The sequence below is a fragment of the Bos javanicus genome, chromosome 28 (genome assembly GCF_032452875.1).
Source record: "Bos javanicus breed banteng chromosome 28, ARS-OSU_banteng_1.0, whole genome shotgun sequence".
Taxonomy (NCBI): Eukaryota; Metazoa; Chordata; class Mammalia; order Artiodactyla; family Bovidae; genus Bos; species Bos javanicus.
This window is the reverse complement of record NC_083895.1, coordinates 41,005,514-41,011,513: the sequence shown is the minus strand read 5'-3', so window position 1 is coordinate 41,011,513 and position 6,000 is coordinate 41,005,514.

The window sequence follows — 6,000 nt, the reverse complement described above, 5'->3', positions numbered from 1 at the left end:
GAATTGTTCAAGGACAAATCAGTAACGGGTGATGAAACTGTAACTCAGGCCAAACCTCTAACCAGCCCCAACCACAAGGACCTGAGACTTGAGTACTGGAGTCTAGAAGCCCAGCTCTTCCACGTGCCCACCTCTCAAGTGGTATCCCTTTGAACCCCTGAATGTCTGACATTCTGCTGATGAAACCTCAGGGGACCACACTTGTCTCCCAGAGAGTTCCTCCAGCCTGCACAGGGCAACTCTGCACCTCAGCCACTGGGGCAGAAGATGGTACTTTTTTACAAAGCTTTTCTTGCAATTTAGAGTGCCAACAGGACAACACAAACCAGGATTTCAGTCTTTCGGGACAGCCTGTCTGTAAATGAAGCGGGAGGTCAAGATTTGAGGAAGTTGGGAAGGAGTCCCCTCACAGCCGCTCTGCTGGACTGGGTCACTGAGTGCTTAGTACTCCACACAGAAGTGCCCTGGTGCCGCCAGGCTCACTGACCAGGGCTCCCCTGGCCTGCCTCCTGTTAAACCGCTTACTGAACAGTGGTGACTTAGGCTCAGGGCACCCTGCATCTAATTCAGCAAAGTGAAAAAGGGGGTCCCCTCCTTCTATCAGATATTAGAATGTGTTTCCTGTGCCAGACACTACAATCTCTCACTTAAATATGCACATTTTCTATAGGCTATACTATATTTTCTGTATCATTTTATATAGAGTGAAACTGTACATCACATATTACATATTTCATCCACATTTACTATACATTTACACAAAAATATTTTATATATTTAATACATAATTATTTAATATATTTAATGAAATACATCTTTATTTATATCTTGGTAATATAATTAATAAAACAAAATATTTTCTATGTTTAATACAAAAATATTACATGTTATGAATCCCATGTGGCTTATTACCTGTTTTATTTTTAGTACCATCATTTGAATCAGTTACTTATCACCCCATTTTCAGACAAGAAATCTGAAATCCATCAGGCTTAGATAAATTGTCCAAAGTCCGGTTATTAGGAAGTGACAAACAGAATGCATACTTCCATTTTTCTGAAATTGGAATCATGCCCTTTTCCTCTGTGTCAGCTCTTTGGATGGGTCTCATGCTCAGTCACAACTAAGATGTGAGCAGAGGCAGCCTGGACCCCAAGGCCTCACCTCCAGGCATCCTCTGCTCTGCTCTGCACCAAGCCTGACTCAGCTGGGCCCAGCCACTGCCACCCGTTCACAGCCCAAGGGTGGTAGCAGCCCTATGGACATACTTTTAAAATCCTGGCCTGAAATTGGTCAGCAAAGTATGGCTCATCCAGAAATATGATATTACAGAGACCATAAAAGCATGTTTACAAAGTGTTTTTATGGCTATGGAAATAAATGGTCATATGTAAAATAAAAAATAACAATAGACACATTGGTATTCATAGCATGAGATTAACAATGCAAAAAAAAAATCATAAAGGAAAAGACAAACAGGGAAGTCACCTGCTGACAGTGGTTATTTCTGGATGATGGCCTTATGGGTGCCTGTTTCTTCTTCTTTTGACTTTTCTATATTTTGCAATCTTTCACAATAGACACACATTGCTTTACAATGGGGTGAGGGGGCGACATTTAAAACCTGACTTGCCTTGAAGACTGTGTGAGCCCCTTCCCCCTGCGCACTTCAAAGGGCCCAGGTCTGGACCATGGTTCCCCATCTGCAGAGCCTGCCCTGCCGAGCCCCTCAGCAGGAGCTCCGCGCTTGGGAAAACACTGCAGCCCTGCGTGGGCCTCTGGTTTGATGTCTCTGCCCTCCCTCCTGTTCTCCCTTCTCGCTTCACCTGAATTTCCCTGGAGAGACACAGACTGCAGCCTGAATCCAGTCTTCCCTCCCAAGCAGTCTAAATCGCTCAGCTCCGCAGATGCCGCCGAACCAGATACCGCCGAACCAGATACCAGGCTTCACTGCCTGGCAAAACGAGCCTGCCCTGCAACAGACCTCATCCCTGGGGGCTCAGAGAATGCCCTCCCCAGCCCCGTACTGGCTAGGGTGCAACCCTCTCAGAGAAGAAGGCCAGAAAGGCACCCAAGAACCCAGAGTGTAAAATGGACTGCGCCCTCCCCTCCCTCTCTGTGCATTGCTGTCACCCAGGATCACACATGGGACACCAGCAACTCACTTCTTCCTTCCACAAGTATTTAATCAACGCTGCCCCGGCAGCTCTGTGGTAAAGAATCCGACTGCTAATGCAGGAGATGCAGAAGATGCGGGTTTGATCCCTGGATAGGGAAGATCCCCTGGAGAAGGAAACGTCAATCCACTCCAGTATTCTTGCCTGGAGAATTCCATGGACAGAAAAGCCTGGTGGGCTACACAGTCCATGGGTTCCCAAAAAGTCGGACACGACTGAGCAACTATCACTTTTACTTTCCTTTAGGCGAAGCTGAGCAGCCCCTGCCTGGAGGAGGTCAAGTTCCACTGGGGGACAGGCTTGTGACAACAAGCTGCATGAACGGAGGGATCCACTCCACGTCCATGGAGCAGCAGTGGGAGGAGCAGACCCTGCATCTGGGAAAGGCTGGTCAGGAGCAGTTGCACCTGAGCCATATTCCTGAAAGATGCGGACTAACTGGACAAAAGAGACATAGGTCAGCGTTGTGTGCAATGAAAACAGCATGAGCAAAGAAGCAAACACAAAATCAGAGCATGTTTCAGATTTCTGAAGGGAAATAAGAAATGGGAGTTTTGGGAGCTGAAAAGGTACCAACCCCGTTTGCAGGACTAGGGAGGTAAAATCCCTCCTTTTGGCCAGCGGAGCCAGCTGGGTCCCTAAGGAGAGGAGCTCTGGCAGTGGCAGTGCAGGAGAGAAAAACGGAAGGCAGATCCGCCGCCGGGGGCTGCAGTCAATACTTGGTCTGCCCATCTCCCTAGCACCGTAATGGAAATCTACCACAGAGCAGATGTTTGTTCTGCCCTGGTCCAGTAATGAGCAGTGTCATGAACGGGGCACATTTTAGACCCTTTCACAGTCCCAGCCCTGTGGGAGAAATTGCCTGCAGCTGGCCAGGGAGACCCACACCTGGAAACTTGGCCCTGGGAACCAGAGAAGTGTGTTAGTCGCTCAATCATCTTCAACTCTTTGCAACCTCATGGACTGTAGCCCACCATGCTCCTCTGTCCATGGAATTCTCCAGGCAAGAATACTGGAGTGAGTAGCCAGTCCCTTCTTCAGGGACTCTCCCCAACCCAGGGATTGAACCCGGGTCTCCTGCATTGCAGGTGGATTCTTTACCATCTGAGCCACCAGGGAAGCCCAGGGAACTGGAGAAGCCTAATCCTATCCTTCTTGGAGGCCCTGGTCTGTGATTATGAACCTGAAAGAAGCTGGTGGTGGTCCCATTTGTCACGGGATAGAGCATAGAGGGAGCTATTCTGCAAGAAAGGAGGCAAACAAGACAGGAGAAACAGGAGAGAGGCCACAATGGAAAGTGGTCTGGGCTCTGCACTGCCCAACCTCTGGTCCCATTTTTGAGACCCAACTTTAGCCCCAGCCTTCCTTTGCATTCCATGGAGTTGGAAGAAGAGTGATTTTTTTTTTTTTTTTTTTTTTTGGTTAAGGTTGAAAGTTGAAACTCTGTTACTTGTAACCCAAAAGTCCTAATAAAGCTTTATTCAAAAGCTTGAGCAGTGTAGTGGTGTTGAAGAGAACAAGAGTTATTTGGGAACTCCTTAGACGATGAAGTCAACCAGACAGGAGTCTGGGGGCTTTGTCAATGAGCCAAGTTCAATTACTGACAGATGGCCTACTTTGCATACCTTCCAAAGACATCCATGGGCTTCAGAAAGAGAATGTATTGGCTGTTACTATCTAGGAACCACCTCTCCACAAGCAGATGCCTGGGCAGCTCAGGTAAGACATGCAAAGCATCTTGGCATAAGAAGATGCAAGGTCCTGGTCATCCAGTGAGCACTCTGGGCCCTACAGCTACTTAGAGGATGGTTGAGTAACTAGCACCGCCAACATCTCCAGATTGAGTTTCCTGAGGCCCAGGGATAAGTGGCATCACCACCTTTGTGGGGCAGCAAGTTGCCTGTGGCCAGTTAATGAGACTTCCAGCGCCACTGCAGCCAGGAGCAGAGGAGAGGTGGTAGAAGCTCCAGGGCAGGGTGGAGCTGTATGGCTGGTCTAGTTTTGTTTTGTTTTTACTATTTATTTACTTATTTGGCTGCACCAGGTCTTAGAAGTGCCATGCAGCATCTTTTAGTTGCAGTGGCATGCAAACTCTTAGTTGAGGCATGTGGGATCCAGTTCCCTGGCCAGGGATCGAACCCAGAACTCCTGCACCAGGAGCATGGAGGCTTAACCACTGGACCACCAGGGAAATGCCCCCTCCTGTGTTTCTAAATGTCACTCAGAAGTCACTGATCCCTTCAATTAGGAACCTCTGTCTCATACTTCATCTGCCAAGTTTAGCTTCATCTTGAAGCTTGGGAAGTTTTCCATCTTAAAAAAAAAAAAAAAAACTTACCCAAATTTTTCATCTGATCCAGATTTCCAGATTTCAGTGCAGCAGCATATTGGTTGGCCTCATTTAAGAGAACAGGAAGAGTGCTCAGCCAAGCTTCAGCCTGGCACAATTTAGCACAGGCATCTTCTGGAAACAGGCTCCATGAAAAAGTAAAGGTGTCACTTTCCCAGGTGGGTGGAGTTCAGCCAACTCTGGCCTAAACCAGGTATACTGGGTAAATAGGGAGGATCTGTACAGCCTGGGGGGCACTGGGAGAAGCCCATTTCTTCTCTGAAGAGCTTGGCCATCACCCCAAGTCCCTCCATCCCCTGGGTTTCTGAAGAAGCAGTTTCCATTTCAGCCAAGACAAAGACCTACCTCCACTCACAGGATCAGACCATGGGGTTGTAGCAGAATTTCTCCTTTTGATAACATCCCAAAGATTCAGGAAATAGTTAAGCATAAATGTCCTTCTTCTTTAAGATAAAAGGTCTTGCTTCCACTCTTGCAGAACAGAAGAGAAAAAAAACTTCATTTTTTCCTCTCTCTGATTGTGGGTAGAATAAACTAGGAGGCCAGTTATCCTGGTTTGTACAGAAATTCCCTCCCTGCCTGGGCCCCCAAACCCTTTTCTATTGAATGCCCTGAAACTGTTTCACGGAAGCAGCCTCAAAGCTCAGAGCAGACATGGCATGTGGACCCCACTGGAGGGATCCACACAGCTGCCAAGACTGCAGGCAGGAAGGAGGCACAGTTGGTTCAATGAAGGTGGCCTCTGCGACCTATCAAAGTGTCCATCTTGTCTCCTCTGTGGGGTGTGCAAAGCACCTCAGGGTGGCTGTCAGCTGCAAACACACAGGTTCTTTTTGTCTCCTCTGATGAAGTTGCTCTCCTCTGTGCCCTCACTGAGTGTTTGCTGGACACTTAGTATGTGCCAGACACCCTCACCATTCCAACATTTGTGACATTGTCTCTTTCTCCACTCCAAAGCAGATGACACCACCGTAATGGCAGAGAGTGAAGAGGAACTAAAGAGCCTCTTGATGAAGGTGAAAGAGGAGAGTGAAAAAGCTGGCTTAAAACTCAACATTCAAAAAAACAAAAATCATGGCACCCAGTCCCATCACTTCATGGCAAATAGATGGAGGAAAAGTGGAAACAAGTGGCAGATTTTATTTTCTTGGTTCTGAAATCACTGCAGATGGTGACTGCAGTCATGAAATTAAAAGACACTTGTTCCTTGGAAGAAAAGCTATGACAAGCCTAGACAGTGTATTAAAAAGCAGAGACATCTCTTTGCCAACAAAGGTCTGTCTACTCAAAGCTGTGGTTTTTCCAGTAACCATGTACAGATGTGAGAGTTGGACCATAAAGCAAGGCTGAGCGCTGAAGAATTGATGCTTTTGAACTGTGGTATTGGACACGACACTTGAGAGTCCCTTGGACTGCAAGGCGATCAAACCAGTCAATCCTAAAGGAAATCAACCTTGAATATTCATTGGAAGG